At 40.4% G+C, this 16,458-nt stretch overlaps 1 protein-coding gene across 3 annotated transcripts in view; it reads left to right on the plus strand.

Annotated features, from left to right (window-relative positions):
• Positions 1-2,097: 2,097 nt before the first annotated feature.
• KANSL1 (KAT8 regulatory NSL complex subunit 1) overlaps positions 2,098-16,458 on the plus strand; it is a 185,758-nt gene continuing 171,397 nt past the window's right edge. For 2 of the 3 annotated variants that reach the window (XM_023553779.2, XM_064270985.1), the window contains exons 1-2: positions 2,099-2,215; positions 3,785-3,926. The gene's annotated coding sequence lies outside the window, so the exon portion shown is untranslated. Of the gene's footprint in view, positions 2,216-3,784; positions 3,927-16,458 lie in introns of all 3 variants that reach the window. The other variant, XM_064270984.1, reaches the window with a different exon arrangement.

A 16,458-nucleotide genomic window follows, 5' to 3' on the forward strand; every position in this document is an offset into this window, starting at 1 on the left:
TATAATATGTGTTCTTTTTCTTAGGAATGAATGTTGCCGCATCCTGGGTTTCTTTTCCCCATTGTCTCAGATCTGCAATATACTTCATAGTTTTCTCTTTTTTCTTGGAAGGAAGACAAGGTATATATATCTCTCTTCAAGCCACACTCATAATCCTTTGTCTTCTGTGTCACAAGCCAGACTGGAAATCAGAGTGCTTGGGGCCTGTGGGAATGGGGGGAGACAAGGATTAGGGATGAAGGTGGGGACTCACTCTGGTATGGGTGTGTGGAGGATGGGGAGGATGATCTTTTAAGGGTAGGGTTTCTTAATCCGTGGTCCACAGTTTAGGGAGTCCATGAATTTGAATAGATGGAAAAATCTTCATTTTTACTAAAGTGAACAAATTTAGTATTTTCTTCAGTTGTGCATGTAGACAACAAACCATAGCAGTATTAGCACTACCTGTGATCTTGTCACCAAAATAAATCACAGATATTTTCATATTGTATTATAGTCGTTGCAGATATCTTGAAATATTATTTATGCTCATTTAAAAACCAAAAAACAAACAAACAAAAAAAACCACTGCCATTGAGCCGATTCCGGCTCATAGCAGCCCTATAGGATAGAGTAGAACTGCCTCATGGAGTTTCCAAGGAGTGCCTGGTGGATTCGAACTGCTGACCTTTTGGTTAGCAGCCGTAGCTCTTAAACACTACACCAGCTCAAAATTATCATGGTCATTAGATCTGCCATTAGCTTTTATTATTTAATATATTGATAAAAAGTATGTATTACTATATCACACTTTAAAAATATTTTGATAACTATATTTCAATATTTGGTGTCTCATGAATTCTTATGTATATTTTTTATGCACTTAAAAACATTGTTCTGAGACCAAAGGGTCCATATGTTTCACCAGATTGCCAAGGGGGTCCATGGCATAAAAAAGTTAAGAACCCCTGCTTTATGGGTATTTTTTTTGGCTTTCATTCTTACTGTCACAGGGTTACCAAAGCCTGAAGAGGATCACTGAAGAGAGCTTCAAGATCTGTGAGCTTCTCATAGATTTTATTATCCTGTTTTTCCAGAGGCCCTTTCTCCCTTAACTTTCACAACTCTTCCATATTCTGTTTCTCTTACCTCACTGACCCTCTGTTTCTTTTCCAAATGCCTGACTTTAACTGTTGGGTATCTTTTTATACTTTGGTGAGTTTATCCATCAGCATGTCACTGACCACTATATTTAGGCAGAGAACCCTAAATCTCTAGTTCAGATTGCTCACCCTTTTGTAAATTCCTTAACTCCAAGTGCCTCTGGACACCTCCACTTGGTTTTACTGCTTCTATCTGGAACCGAACATATTAATAACTAAGTTCCTCCCCAAATCTGTATCTTGTCCCAATTTTCCTGAACAACCACCTTGCCTGTTCCCCTGATTTTGCGATCATAGAATTATTTAAAAATTTAAATCAGTTTTTTAAAATTGGTAATCTTTGTGAATGGCACAAAAATCAGGATATGCAGTGAAAAATGTAAGTCTTCCTCCCACCTGGTTCCGCAGGCACTCAGTTCCCCTCCTAGAAGGTAACCACTGTTACCAGATCTTAGAGTGATTTTGGATTCCTTCTTATAGGGGCTATATCTCAAGTCCTCTGTCTCAGAGATGTGTGCCCTTTTCTCTCCAGGCCCTCATGACCTTATATTTTGTTAACTATATATATATATATAAATATTTATATGTGTATATGCAGTGGGTTTATATGTTTATATACATGTATAAAATCTCTCCCTGTGGCTTTCCGGCCTCGAGTTTTCATCACGTCGCTTCCTGGATGAAAAATCTACCGGGGTGGGGGGCAGGGGCTGGGGGTGATGGAGAAGAGGACAGAGGGGGGACTTAGGTAGGGGGTCAGAGTGGCAGACGGTTGGGAAGCTCGACAGGGATTCCCTTAGCCTATTCTTCCCACCTCAGGCCCCTTTCCAGTCCCCTAGTCCAAAAGCCTCCAGTTTCCAAGAGCTGAGGCAGAGACAGAGACAGAGAGATATACAGAGACAGAGACGCCGAGGCACCAGCATCCCTCTCCCCCTTCCGTCCAGCCCCGCCGCTCTGACGGACACCCGCCATCAGCCAATGGCGCCCACGATGTGTCCCGGAAGGGCCAATGAGAGACGGAGGAGGGCGAAAGATTCCCCGCCCCCACTTCTAGGCTTGGTTGAGCCGTGCAGGTAGGTCCGGGGCTGGGGGAGCTGCCGTTGGCACTGGTGCCCAGGGGGGTGGGGGCACGAGTGGGTAGGGGTGATGGTGGGGAAGGGGAGGCGGCCCCGACGGGGAGAGCCCGAGGGGGCGGCCCGGCCAGGAGGCGGGGAGCCGAAGGGCCCTGGGAGCGGGCGCCGCCGAGGGCCCTGGAAGCGGCTGGGCTGGGGGAGTGGGGACGCGTGTGTGGGGCACACGGACCCCCGCCCTGCGCCCACCCTCAGGACTGGGCCGCGGGTCGCTGGCCGAGTGGCAGGGGAGCCTGGCTGACCGGGGGTCCGGCCGGAGCCGGGGGCAGGGGCGCCGAGCTGAGCCCAGGGCGCCAGGCCGGGCCGAGGTGGGACGGACCGACGCGGAGAGGAAGGGAAGCTGCATCCCGCGGGCCGCCCCTCCAGAAGCGAGCTGGGGAAACGGCCGGCCGCCGGTTCCCCCACCTTGAGCTCACTCCTCCCTATTCCCCCACCCCAACAATGGGTATGGGGCAGGAGGAGTCGCCCCACTGCGGGGAGGTGGCGGGGGGATTCGGTTTGGGACAAGGGTCCAAGTTGGGGGGAGGGGTGGGAACTCGGGCTCTCCCTTTTCTTTCCCCTCCTGGCTTCGGATGTGGGGATCTTGGAGGGGCGTATTAAACATACCTGAGACTTGGGGCAAGAGTCAAACTGCAGGCCCCCCCCCAAAAAAAAAAATCCGATGAGCGGTGAGGAAAGTGATGCCATTTCTTCAAAGCCAGAGTGACAAACACGTACCAAGAACAAATCCACTCCAGAGGTTTTTATTTTATTTTTTATTAAAAAACGGGGATACTTTCGTCTTAGATTTTTCGAAATATATTTTAAAGAGGTGGGTGCTGTCATTTTTGTCCCTACTCGGGCCAGCCTCCATTTTAAGCTAAGCAGTAACTGGTTAAGCTGGAATTACATTCAGGCCTAGGACTTAAACAAGGATCCTACAAGAGGTCATTTAGTCCATCCTCCTGCCGCCAGGCAAAATTGTCTCCCTCCCATCATCAAAATTAAGTTGTTTGGTAGATTTTTAAAGATCTCTGGGGAAGAGGAGTCTTTTCCTTGATTGTAGTATTTTAGTCAAGAGATTTTATTTTTCAGTAGAATCAGCTCTGAAACTTAATTTAAGCCTAATAAAACTTAGGACTATCAGAATGATCAGAGAGGTTTTAATTTACAAAATAAAATTTAAGTGTGGTAAGGGGCTTGTAAACAACAACAACAACAAAAAACACAAATTATCTTTCAGTAGTGTTTATGAAGTGCCCGGGATAATCATTTTTCTCTCTGGGATTTTGGTTTTCTAATTCTTGATAAGCAACAACAACAAAATGTTTTACTTATTTTATCTAGGATATGTGTATATGTACAGATAGATACATAAACCTACACATTTGCCCTTTCCAAAAGGAGACTGACTATTTTGTACATCTTTTAGGATGGTGACGCAAGTAGTACTTCAAATCTCTGTCCTGGTAGCTTAAACTATTTGCTTATTGATTTATTTTTTTTAGTCTAAATGTAAGTTCTCTCTTTCAGATAACTTCTTGAAACAAAAAATTTTCCTACCTGCTCATACTTGGTGACTTCAAGGGAATTACTAAGACTCCCTTCTTGCTCATTTCTGAGTATTGTCTGAACTATTCCTGACACTATGAATGCTATTTGGATGCCTCTTAAGGTAAGACATGTTATTTTTTTCATTAATGGCCTCATTTATTTTTCTTTAGAATTGAGAACATTTTACTTCTTGAATTTGTTATTCAGCTCTTTACCTGGCACTCCTCTCCCCTCAAAAATTATTGTGTTTGCCTTCTAGGAACTGATTGGTCACTCCCTTTGTATTGCTACTGGTCTTGATTACTGGTGTTAAAATGTTGATGAAGTCCTCAGATTAACTTCCATTATAATGGTTTGTTCAATATTTTAGTTTTAATTATGACAACCCACATAGTTGTAAAATTCTGTTCCATTCCCAGCAGGATGGGCTGGCAATTCAGACATCGAGGTCCATTCTCAAACAGGTGCTTGAGAGTCATAGGTACTAGGGTGTGTCCCACTCTTGCAAATCAGCTGATTCATGTATTGCAAAAGGTGTGTCATTAACCATTGGTTTATTCTGAAACTTTATATAGTATATTAGAACATTCTAAGACTTGCTGGTCTACGTGGACAGCTCTTTTGGAGTGTACGCCTTCTGCTCCCTAGCTTTCTGCATGAAATTTTATGCTGTTTTTCTCAACAGGTAGCATTTTGTGTCAAGTTTCATCTCATGGGGTAAATGCTATTTGGACAGTGTGGGCAGAATGGTCTTCAGGTGAAAACACTCGTTGGTGTGGTTGTTCTCCAGTGTCCCTTGCCTCTTTCCCACCCTTTGTGTATAGATGGCTAAAGTATTGTCCATTAAGGCTAAGCAGAGGGCAAAGCCTAAGACGTGGGGAGGAAGGACAGAGAAAAAGATAAGGAGTGATGGAGGTCCTCCACCAGTGTCCCCAGATGGCACAGGTTGCCTTCCCTGGAGCTTGATGCTAGTATAGTTAAGATCATTGTATAGTAATCTGCCTGTGGAATTCCAGGTTGATGCAGTAGGTAAATCACAGCATAAGGCAGTGTCTGTACCCTAAATATTTGGACTTGTGGAAAATCTTTAGGTAATGTAGACTGAGTGCTCATTTTCATTTATGTTCCAGCTGCTATTGGTGGATAATGAGTGCTTGTATTAGTATGAAAAAAGCCAAAGTGGCATAGTTTTTCCAGCCATTCTCTCTGTAGAGTTGGAGGGTTTGCATGGGGAGCCCAGCCAGAAGTCCTGAACCATAGTAATTGCAGGATCTTATTGTACAAGAATGTTTGTTTCTCTTCGGTACCACGTGTTTAGTGCCAGTACCTGGCATCCTCTGTGCTCTTTGGGAAGCAGACGGAAATATCAATGGCTACTAGTTCCCTAGAAACTTAAGGAAATTGGTATCAATATATATATTGAATTTCATTTTAATCACTTTGGTCTTAATTAGTGTATTAGGTATACACAGGTCTGCTTTTTTAAGATATACGATGTTTGAGATTGTACATCTAAATGTCTCTGAATTTGGGAGTGTTATAAATAATATAGTTCCACAGTTGCCCTGAAGCTGTACCAAAGGCCTGTGGCATGGCAGGAATACAAAACATAAGCAGTGCTTCATACTGTGTGAATTACCACCTGTTAACTACTTAAGAATGTAGTTATGTGGCTGCCGTAATTTATTTTCTCTACCAGTCTTTTGATCAGTGAAAGACACCTAAGTTTAAACAAATCTTTTATTTGCTAATATTTTCCTCCTAATTTTATTACTTAAAAAACTTAAAAACAGTAATGTTTGATCTGGACACGGAAGAAAAGCTTTTATTTTTGGGGTGGGAGGGAAGGATAACATTGAATTTTGCAGGCTGGAGGACAAAAGGAGAGAAAGGAAATTTTATTTTCTCTTTCAGTTGTGAAAATTGTTAAGACGTTTCTAAGATGTACGTTCAGGTTAGAGCTATTCATTTTTAAGTGAAAAGAAATGATAGGTTAATTAAAATGTATACTTTGAAGCCAAAATATTCAACTTATGTAGTTCTTTGCTTTTGATTATCTTATTTCAGGATGAACTTTGTAGTTCTGTCAGGAGTTAAATGTTAGACCAGAGTATGTGGTTGTTTCCATGGTTATAGAAAATACTGCCCATATTCACCGTCATTACAACTGAAGTACCAAAGGAAGCATAAGTACTAAAATACCAAAGGAAAAATAACTTCAAATCAAAAACTCAGTCAAGGCACTCTCATAATTAGAAGTTCCCATGGAAACGATTATTTATTCTTTTCTCTCTATATCACGGGTCTACATCTTTTTTTAAACCTGAATATTGGCAGTCATGACTAAGCAATATCAATGATGCTTCCATGTCCAACTTTTAGGGCTAGGGCATGGATGAGATGGAAGAGGAGTGGGAAAGAAGAAATGAAGATGGGGAGAAGCAGAGAAGAGGTGTATGGTCTTTGATGTATGACATAGTACCACCGTCGTCTCAGGTCGCTCTTAGGGACTGCTGGTTGCATTGTGTGCTAGACTGAACTATGATGAAAGCAAGTCAAAAGCTTTTTTGACAAGCAAGAGGACAGAATTAAAACATAATTCGATATGATATGGAAAATCTCCAAGTTAGACTGTTAAGAGATCCAGAACAGTGTGTTTGATGTTACCTTTTGTGTTTTAAAAAAAGAGAAGGAATAAGAGAATTTTTATTATCTTGTCTATGCATTAAAAAAACCAAAAAAACCTTAGAAGAATAACAAGAAAATGGTAACATTGGTTACCTGTTGAGTCTAGGAACTGGACAGGGAGATGACAGGACAGGCTGGGAAGGAGACTTCTCACCATGTCTTTTTATACAGTCTGGTATTTGTATCATGTAACTCTATTATCCTTTCAAAAAAATTAAATACAAAATTAAAAAAATAATATAATAAAAAATTGAAAATAGCATCTCAGTCATCATATTTTTTTTTCTTCTGTGTCTAGAAGGGACACGTACACAAAGAGTCCCATAATCTAGGACCCATGTTCTCTTGGGATCTTGAAAAATTTTGAATTTATAGTTGTATATTTCTCGTATTGAACTGCAAGGTCAGGCATTCAAAAATTTCACTGGCTCTTAAAGTTTTAGTAGAAAAAGATCTTCATTGTTCTTTCCTTCAAGTTGGCAGTTATCTATACTGTTGCATTCTTGGCTGTGTGATCTTGGCTGAGTTTCTTAATCTCTGTGAGATTCTGGGTCCTCTTTTGTACTGGAAATAACACTTCAGAAGATTGTTGTGTGCATTTTATCTGTAAAGAGCACAGTGTCGTGTCTGGCTTAGTGAACGACTACTGTTAGCATAATTATTACTAGTGGTGATGCCTAGTGGTAAGAGTGTGCACTCTAGCTGTGTGATATTGGGGGAATTTCTTAATCACTCAGAGCCTTGGTATCCTCATCTGTAAAAAGAGTATAGTTATAGTACTTAGCTCCTAGGGTAGACTGTGTAAGGATTAAATGACCTTATTGATGAAAAGTGCATAGAATGGTCCTGGAAAGTAGTACACACTCAATAAACGTGAGCTGCTAATTTTCTTCCTGACACCCAATAGCCGTTCTTTTGAGTCCCACAGACTTATGTCACTCAGCATGGGTGGTAGACCCACAACACCTATACCAAAAACCAAACCAAACCACACCCAGCGCCGTGAAGTTGATCCCGACTTATAGTGACCCTATAGGACGGAGTAGAACTGCCCTGTAGGGTTTCCATGGAGCGCCTAGAGGATTCGAACTGCCGACCCTTTGGTTAGCAGCTGTAGCACTTAACCACTACGCCACCAGCGTTTCCACAACACCTATAGATAGGAAAATGAAAATTTGGGTACAAATTGGTAACGTGACTTAAAGAGTTGGATTATTTAGGCTTTTTATGCATTTATCTTTAATGTGTATAGATTTCTGGTGGCACAGTGGTTAAGAGCTATGGCTGCTAACCAGAAGATCAGCAGTTTGAATCTACCAGCCGCTCCTTGGAAACTCTATGGGGCATTTCTACTCTGTCCTATGAAGTTGGTTGGAGTCCGAATTTGGTGTATATATGTATATATATACACACACGTGTATATATAAATATATATATACGTATATGTGTGTGTATATATAACACATAATATATGTATGTTTGAAACTTTAGGTGAGGGTATTTTTATTTTCTAATTTTTAGCTACTGTACTAAAGTTCTGATTTGAAAAGTTAAGGTTAAGATACAGTCTTGCCCTCCATGTTTCATCCTTTGTGGGGATTGATGGAACCTTGGGATCTCCTGGACCTGTGAGAATTAGGCCCTGGTATTTTTTTTTTTTTTTTTTTTATCTATCTTTAGGGGGTTGGGAGGTAAGAACACCCAGTATATGGGATTAACACCCTCTTCCCTGTGTGAATAAAGAGATGTAGTCAATCAGATGCCATATATGAAGAAGTTGGCGGTGGTTATTCCCCAACACTTTGCTTCAAACTGTCATTTTTGGGGTAGACAGCATGGACCACCCCAGAAATAGCAAGACCTTGAGGAAGTTCCCCTCCTGCCTTGGCTGATTTGGCCAGCTCTGTTTCCATTCCTCTTTTGGTGGCTTCTGTTTGCCTTTAGGGTAAAGTTCAAACTTTTTAACATAGAACATCTTTTCTGTTTTGTTTTTAAACCTTATTCTTCCCCACTGGCCTGTATGGGCCTTTCTTTGATAGTTTCCTCTCCTAAAGTTGGGTGTTAAGACTTTAAAAAGTTACCATTTAGGTGAAAGTCTTTCTAAAAGGTATTACGTGATTCCTTCCTCCTTAAAGAAACACCCTGTACAAAAATTTTACCCTTTAATAAGAATTCAGAATTATTGAAGATCCTCATTATACTTGTCAGTCGCTGTGCTGTGCTGAAAATAATGTGCCTTTGGAGCCCTCGTGGCTTAGTGATTAAGAACTCAGCTGCTAACCAAAAGGTTGGCAGTTCAAATCCACCAGCCTCTCCTTGGAAACCCCGTGGGGCAGTGCTACTCTGTCCATAGGATTGTTATGAGTCGGAATCCACTTGCTGGCAGCAGGGTTTTTTTTTTTTTTTTTTGGAGACTATACAAATGTATTAGTGGGTTAGTGGGGGTGGGGGGTTAGTGGGTAGTTTGTACCTATCACATACTCTTGGGCTTTTGTCTATATGCTTTGTCGGTTATTACCTATTTCCATGATCTCCTACCTTAGCATCAGTCTGTAACTGTCCTTGTTCCAGGCTCCATCAGCTCTCCCTCCTATTTTAATGCTTTCTTTCTGTGGTATGCTAAGATACCAGCATATACAATCTAGATATAAGCTTAGGAGCCCTGATGGTGCAGTGGTTAAAGGGCTCGACTGCTAACTGAAAGGTCAGCGGTACCTGCACACCAGCCACTCTGCAGGAGAAGGATGTGGCAGCCTGTTTATGTAAAGATAGAAGCTTTTATAAACCATTTGCCAGAATAAATAGATGGTTTAGTGATGGCTGGAGGGACTTGTACTATGCAAAATGATGTGTCCTTGCTGGTGTGCATTTTGTGGAGAGGAGGGGTCCATTGCTTTCGTCACATTTTTACAGTCTTCTAGGACTGCTGTAAATAAACAGGTGTTATGAAATTGTTTTGTCAGTTGTTGTCAGAAGCTAGTTCGCAAATTCCTTCTCCTGTCTCCCTATTCCGAAGTTGGTTATGTTGGGTAATTGGACTGTGGGAAGAGGGCCATTCAGCTAGCTAGGCTAGAGAGAGTGCAGACCAGGCCAAGCTTAGCAGCAGAGTGGTGGTGGGGGCGGGGTATGGAGTGAGGGAGGTATCAGGTAACAGACACAGGAAGAGCCAGCTCTGGGTATTGTTGGCTGGTTTGCTGCACAGAACGAAGGGAATACCTGCAGTAAGTTCTGGAGGGTTAGAGAATATATTCAGATACTTGATTTGAAGAAACTGGAAAAAAAAATTACCTTTTGAAAAAATGTTTTTTATTCTGAACAGTCTAGTGATTTTAGTTTTTGCTAGATTTTTTTTTTTTCTTCCTTAGAGACATCTTATGAAATTTTTGCAACCTAGATCATAATGGTGGTGACAGTGGTCCCTTCTGGCCCCTTGTCTTCATTTTGGAGAGGCAGTGTAGCAGAGGGATTCAGAACATGGACTCTGGAGCCAAATTCCTGGATTTGAATTCCAACTCTGTTATTTATACATAACCTTGGGAAAGTCATTTAACCTCTTTGTGCCTCAGTTACCTCATCTGTAAAATGGAGAAAATAAAGTACCTACCTCATAGAGCTATTGTGAGAAGGAAATGAGTTAATACATGTAAAGCAGGTAGAAGACTGGCTGGCAAACAATAAAGTGCATATGAGTGCTTGCTAGTTCCATCGTCATCATCATCTCTGGCTTCTCTTTTGTGGTTTTCTTCACAGACTTTCTTCCTTTTTTACCCTTAAAATATCAGTATCTGCCCTGCTTTAGCCCTCTCTTCTCTCACCTCTGCATTCCTGGGGGATATCATTTAATTTTGTGCCTCACTTGGCATCCATATGCCCATGATTTTCCCATGTGTTTTTTTCCAGCCCTGAATGGTCTCCTGATCTTCAGTGCCATATGCACAGCTGCCTCCTGGACGTCTCCACTTGGCTCTCTCATGAGCGTTTCAAAATGATCTTATTATGTACTTCCCAAGTCCAACCGCCTCCTATTTTCATATCTCAGTGAGTGGCACCATCACCCACTCAGTCATTCAAGTCAGGGACTTAGGAGACCTCCGGATTTCTTTTTGTGCTGTGTTAGTCACCACGTTCTTGAGACCCTAGCTCGTAATGTTCCCTTAGTCACCCCCGCTTCTCCCTTCTGAGTTCAACTGTTTATCACCCTCTGCCTTCCTGACTTTCAGTCACTTTCTAATTATTCCCCTTGCCTGCCTTCTGTCTTTTAAGTTGCTGCTGGAGTGATCCTTATAAAATGCAGATCTCATCATATGATCATATGATTATACCCCCCTTCCCCACGGAAGACCTAGTTTTCGGGATAAATTTCAAATACCTTTGTCAAGTGCCCAGGCCCTTGGTGATGTGCCCCTGCCAGATCATCTCCTCCACTCCTTTCTGAGCACCCTGCACTCAACGGTGCTGTTCCTCGTGTGCACACTCTTGTTCCTTGCCTCTGGGCATTTCCTCAGTTGCCTTTGCTTAAAATTTTAAAATGGCCTCCACCTTGTCCTGGAGACTCACTGCCCTAGTTCTTTAGTGTCAGTGATGATAATGACAGCAACAACAACAGTAGCTGACACTGAGAGCTTCCTACATGCTCAGGCATTGTTTCTGTGTGTGTGTGTGTGTGTGTGCAACTAGTGTTATTCTATTGTGCAATGATTGTTGGTTTGCTTCTCTCTCACCCCAGCGACTCTCTGAGCTCCTTAGATTAGGGACTGTGTCTTGTCTTTTATCTTCACTGCTTCCCGTAGAATGGCACTTAGGAAGCATGTGTTGAATGAATGGCCAAAGGACTACATTGCCCGACTTAGAAAGTGCATCTTGAGGAGGATACCAGGGGAAAACCTGAATTAATCACATCCATTTGCCAATCCTGGCCCTATGCTGACAAGCATGAGCAGTTTTGGAATAAGGATGACCAAGAGGTGGTGGTGGTGGTGGTGGTCTTTTAAAAACCTTCCATTGAATTCTAAAGGGCACAGATTTTTTGTTTTCTTATTTTTGCTTTTGAAAAAGAGAAGCAGTTGGCTGACAACCCAGTGTCATCTGGTAGCTAGAATGTTTTCGCACTATTAGAACAAAGTATAGGGAAGTGAATATTACTTAAGCTTTTGTGATGTACCAACCAGGGTAGTATGTTTGGTAGAGAACTGATCATAATTTTAGAATTCTTTGTAATATTAGTCCTTGCACATTAATGAGGTGTCTCCTCTTCCCTTCTCCATAATAGCTATGATAAATATGAGTTTAGACACAGTCTTTTCTCTTTTATCACTGTGTGTAAATTGTGTTTATAGCAATAGCCGGTAAGATGAACAAGTTTACAACTGTAGCCCACAGGTTTTTATCTGGTGCTTGATCATGGTAGTCATTTTTTGGCCAGCAGGGGGAGCTGAAGGCACTAATGTGTGACTCCATCTCAACTGGCTTTCAAAAAAGATTGTAGCCAAGAGAAAGTAAGAAAAGCATTACTGGCAAAGATCAGGGTTCACAAAGGAGAAATACAAATTACCAAGAGGCATATACATGAGAAACGTTTTTATTCTGACAAGTAATCAAAGGAATGCAGATCCTATATTGAGATATATATATTTATTTTTTTACTCTGGCCTATCAAATTGGGGGCAATCTCCAAAACTGCTAGAGGAAGTATACACTGGGCCTAGTTTTTCTGGAATTTGTTTTGGCAACACATATCAGCAAACCTAAAAATGTCCTTTAACTCAGCAATTCCACTTCTAGGAATTTATCCTAAGGGGGGAAAATCAGAGATGTATAGAAAGATTTGTGAACAAAGACGTTCATTGTAGCATTATTTATACGAGTGAGAAGTGAGAATAAACCTTAATGAACAGCAAGATTAATGGTTAAATAAATTATGGTCTGTTTAAGGCCACACTTAAATACAGCTTTATCATATTTTTGAAGAACTTTTAATGTTTTTGGATTTTAAATATATATGCAACATTCAGGATACAGAGCTATATAAGGAGGATTCTAAATGTATAAAAGGTTATACATATCACACATATGTAGATAAAAGAACGGAAAGAATTACATCAACAAGTCTCACCGAGCCTGTCAGTCGAGGATCCATCCAGCTAATTGTTTTGCTTCTAAATTGGCACCAGGAGATGTTTTGAGGTGAGACATTGTTATCTTATAAGATGTTAATCTCAGAATTTAGGGCCTCACTTCTATCATCTGATATCCCATAAGGGACTTAATATACATAAATTTAACTAAGCACTTCTTGAACCTGTTTTTAACTCTAAACACTTCTTGGTGATAACTCATTCCACAAGTTTGTCTTTTGTGGAAAGAAATACTCTACCTCTTCAAGCTTCAAAACTTAATATATTGTCCCTAAATTAGGACGTAAATTACCATGTGAATAAATTAGTACCATGTTGATACATTTTCTGATTTTGACCATATTTCCCTTGACTTCCACGTTTCTCAGTTGAAGATGCTTATTTTTTAAGTTTAATCTCCAATGAAGCTTTCAACCTGTTAGTCATTTTATTTGCACTTCTGTGGATCTTTGTCAGCATTGCTTTGCCTTTCTGAATTTATGGTAACCGATCAGAACTGCATTTCAGATATAGCTAAACTATGATTTGGTAGAAGGATAGGAAAACATGTTCCATTTATAGTCTTTTCCTTGTTATTGCCAATGTAATTTTCTTTGTCTTTTGCATAGCCCTTCACATTGTCTACAGCGAACATTCTGTAATCATTCAGAACTTTGACTGGAAGCCATGAGTCTTTTAAGTACAACTTAGATGTTTCCCTGTCACTGCCTTACTTATCATTTGTCCACGCTATACCATGTCTGCCCTTTACCTGCCGTGATATTTTAGCCTCTCAGTGGGCTCTTAGAAGTAATCCAAGGTTGTTGTTAGTTGCTGTTGCATTGACTTCGATTCTTGGTAACCTTAAATATAACAGAATGAAATGTTGTCCAGTCCTGTATGATCGTTGGTATGTTTGAGCCTTTGTTACGGCTGTTGTGTCAATTCATCTTATGGAGGGTTTCCCTTATTTTCATTGACCCTCTGTTTTACCAGATGTGATGTCCTTTTCTAGTGATTAGTTTTTCCTGATGACGAGCCCAAAGCAAGCAAGCTGAAGTCTTGCCATCCTTGCTTAATGAGCATTCTGGTTGTATTTCTTCTGAGACTAATTTGCTCATTCTTCTGAAAAAAAACAAACCCACTGCCGTGGAGTCGATTCCGACTCATAGCGACCCTATAGGACAGAGTAGAGCAGCCCCATAGAGTTTCCAAGGAGCGCCTGGCAGATTTGAACTGCCGACCTCTTGGTTAGCAGCCATAGCACTTAACCACTATGCCACCAGGGTTTCCAAAAACTCATGGTATATTCAGTATTATTCGCCAACACCATAATTTGAGTGCATCAGTTCTTCTGTTTTCCTTTTTCACTGTCCAGATTTCGCATGCATATGAAAAAAAAATGCATATGAGGCGATTGAAAATACCATGGCTTGGGTCAGGCGCACCTTAGTCATCAAAGTGACATCTTTGCTTTTTAAAATCCAGGATAAGAATCCCCCTTTTAGTTAGACCTGATGGTTAGGAAGCTTAATCTTATGCTGAGTTGAAACATGCACCTTTGGTGTTTCGATTTTGGGTCTAATTTTGTCTACACAGGAACTGCCTAGAACAAGTCTAGTTTCTCTTCTGCCGGATCATGCTCCAGATACTTGAAGACAACTTCCATGCTTGGCAAAGTATGATCTAAGAGCTGAAAATAAAATCCCAGTTTTTGCAGATGTTTCACATTTGATACACTTAAAAATCCTGTCCATCTCTCAGTTCCCTTACTGTTCCAATTAACGTGGTATTTCACTATGAAGAAGACTGCCATTCCATCTGCAAAATGGGGAATTCTCTCTATATCTTTTTTCCCTTTTTTAATTTTCTTTTGTTGTTGTTGAGGATATACATAGCAAAAACATACACCAATTCAACTGTTTCTACATGTACAATTCAGTGATATTGATTACATTCTTCAAGTTGTGCTACCAATCTCACCCTCCTTTTCTGAGTTGTTCTTCCCCCATTAATGTAAACTCACTGCCCCTTAAGGTTCCTATCTAATCTTTTGAGATGTTGTGGTCACTTTTATCTCATATAAACCAAACAAAAAACCAGATCCCTTGCTGTTGACTCAGAGCCACCCTATAAGACAGAGTAGAACTTCCCCCATAGTGTTTCCAAGGAGTGGTTGGTGGATTTGAACTGCCAGCCTTTTGGTTAGCAGCCAAGCTCTTAACCACTACGCCACCAGGGCTCCTTGATCCCATATAGATTGTTCTTAAAAAGAGCATAATGCTGAAAAAAAAAATTTTTTTTTTTTTTTTTTTTGCTGAAGGCAGACATTAGTTTACTAGTTAAGCTAATTTTTTTTATTGTTTGGTTTTATTCTCTGTATCCTTTATATAATTTATTAAAAATGTTAAATATAGCATTACTTAAGATCAGTCTTACGCTTTGTCTTCGTTTGGGGAAGCGGATCAACATCTACCCATACTTTTTTTTTAACGTCTAACCATCCGCTATCTATGGTAAATGTCCTCAATTCTCTGATCACTCAAGGTTTTTTTATAGCCTCTTGTTTAGAATCTCATCAAGACTTTTGTGAAAGCCCACATAAATTATATTCATGTATGTACATTTTCCTGGAGAATTTGGGTAAACTGTTCTGGTGTGATTCCATCTTTTAGAAGCTGTACCATGCTGTCTTTTCCTCAGAAGGTTGTTCATGCTGAGATGTCTTTTGATCTCATCCTCTATTGGATCTGCTACGAAGCTTTCAGCCAGAGCCCTTCTCTTGAGTAGATGGGAGTAGACTGATGGCATTTTTTTGTTAATTTTTGTTCAGCAAACGTTTATTGAGTGCCTAAATGTGCCAGGAGTTTAGCAAGGGACTGGGTAAACGTTGTTGGTAAAGGAAGCAGACATGCAGTCTGTTGTCTTGGGACTTACGGAAGGTTATTCCTGGAATGTGACTGCCAGCTTGTATGTTCTGCCCTGCCATCTTATATTTAAATTCTTTTAAAATGCAAAGGGAGTATTTTGGGACCCCATGATTAGATTATCTGACATCAGACATATCAGTTTGGAAGCATCTTGTTTGTTCAGTGAAGAATTTGATCCACTATCAGTGATATGTATAATTTAAAAAATAATTTAGAAATAACCGCCCGCCCCCAAATCTTCCTCAGTAAAAGCAAATAAAAGGTCTGTCAGCTGTCTTCCTTTTGTCACTGTTTATACCCTGTTTATCAAGGGGTCCACCTAATCTGTATTTGGCTTCTGGCTTTTTATATATTTAAACCACCACTTTGTGGCTTTGCATTTTTTTTGCAAGGTTTTAGTTGATGTTTTGCCTAGTTATAGCCTTAATGTTCCTGATCTGCTCCACTTTATTGCTTTCCCTCATTTGTGTTGTCTTCCTATTTTGAGAAAATTGTTTTCCTCCCTTCTCCCTCCTCTTACCATGGCTTCCTTTGCTTTGCTACTTAACAGTTTAAAATTTTGGGTTGAGCACCCGATTTTTTTAATCTCTTGCTTTCAGTAAGGTATTTAAAGTCCATCTGTGTGCTTTGTTTACACATTTGTTTTTTAAATTAAATTTTATCTAACTAAAATTTAGATTTTTTTCCTAAAAGTGGGCAAACATATGGTACATTTTCAGCTTTTCCTGACTAGAAAAGTTTGGTTAAATGTGTTTTGGTCTCTATTACCAATATGAATATGATTTAAAACCAAGTTCTATATGTATGTCTTAGTAGGTTCTAATTTTTCTGGAGAAAGTATTTGTTGTATTATTTATAAATTTTTATCAATTCCTTCACAAAGAAGTTGTGTGTTGTTAAACACATAGATTGCTGAATCCCA

The sequence above is a fragment of the Loxodonta africana genome, chromosome 18 (genome assembly GCF_030014295.1).
Source record: "Loxodonta africana isolate mLoxAfr1 chromosome 18, mLoxAfr1.hap2, whole genome shotgun sequence".
In the NCBI taxonomy this organism is placed as follows: Eukaryota; Metazoa; Chordata; class Mammalia; order Proboscidea; family Elephantidae; genus Loxodonta; species Loxodonta africana.